This window comes from Suricata suricatta, chromosome 1 (genome assembly GCF_006229205.1).
Source record: "Suricata suricatta isolate VVHF042 chromosome 1, meerkat_22Aug2017_6uvM2_HiC, whole genome shotgun sequence".
Lineage (NCBI taxonomy): Eukaryota > Metazoa > Chordata > Mammalia > Carnivora > Herpestidae > Suricata > Suricata suricatta.
This window is the reverse complement of record NC_043700.1, coordinates 8,600,213-8,601,804: the sequence shown is the minus strand read 5'-3', so window position 1 is coordinate 8,601,804 and position 1,592 is coordinate 8,600,213.

Genomic DNA, 1,592 nt, shown 5'->3' with positions numbered 1-1,592 from the left:
ACACACTCAGCATTAGAAAAGGATGAAATCAGGGCATCTGGGTGCTTCAGTTGGTTAAGTGTCCAACTTCAGCTCAGATCATGATCTCACAATCGGTGGGTTTGAACTCCCTATCAGGTTCTGTGCTGACAGCTTATGCCTGGAGCCTGCTTCAGATTCTCTTCAAAAATAAATAAATAAAAACTTAAAAAGGATGAAATCTTGTCCTTGCAAACAACATTCACAGATCTACAAGGCATTATCCTAAGTGCAAAAGGATGACATATACCATAAGATTTCATATATTGGGAATCTAAAAAAAGACTCATAAATACAAAAAATGAACTATTGGTTATGGGGAGGAAGGGCTTAGAGTTGGATGAAATAGGGGATTAGAAAGTATAAACTTTCAGTTATACAACAAACAAGTTATGCAGATGTAAGAGACAATATTGGTATATAGTCAATAATGTAACATTATGGTGATAGTGTCTACACTTATTGTAAAGACTGTTTTTGCAATTTATGAAAATACCAGGTCGCTATGATGTTCACCTGAAACCAGTACATACTGTGTAGCAATGATACTTTTTAAAAAAGTAATTCAATTAACGCTATAAACATCCCTAATGAAACATGTCTGTGAAGAGAGAGGATACAGCAAACAATGAAGTCTAAGAGGCCGCCCTGGCAGTGGATTGGCTTTCCTTGTGCAGCAGAAAGATCGATGACAGTCAAATGGTTTCCTTCAAATGCACTTGGTGCTCTGACTGTCTAAGGCTGGATGCTTGATTTCCAGGTAACTTGTTACAGATGACGACATACTTTTTCTAACTGAGAGGAACTGAAAAGGCAGCTCTGAGGCACTGGATGAGGATACTATACTTCATAAATCAGGACATAGATGATCTGTTTACACTCTGGATTACATTAGACATTTCTTCCATGTAGTTAATTTGTCACAGTAATAAGATGAAGTTTTAAAGCCACTTACAATTTTAAGCCACTGAAAGCCAGACAGCAGATTTCCTTCTGGTGACACTGCCCCTTTAAAAGTTCAGGAAAGGGAATTTCTAATGCTTAGCAATTGTGATGTTCTCTGGATCTCTGTTTCCTGAAAATTTTTTTCTTTTCAAATTATCGTCAAAGTTTTTACACAGAAGGCGCCCATGTCTTTTTCATTCACATTTCACCCAAAGGAAGTCCCATGAATCTCATCTGATGTCAAGGATGCATGAAATTATAATCCTTACCAGGAAGAGCAGAAAACAGGAATAGGACTAGAGCCCTCTACATGGGCTTTATTGACTTACTTGTCTAATTTAAGAATCTAGTCCTACCAACAATCAAGGATAGGTTTCCACCTCATTAAATTGTCTATGAGTATGTAGTTTAATAACTCAGATTAAGGACTGTTACAGTAATTCAGACTGACTTCTGTATGTAGTCAGTTTTGTTATAGTGGCATTTCCAAAACAACCTACAACATTATTGGAAAGTAAAATAGTAAGTATGAAAAAGCAAAACCCAATGTAAACATTTTTGTTGGGGTTTTCATTTATTTTTTCTAATATATTTTATTGTGTTATTACTAATTAGCACCCTGGTTGCAG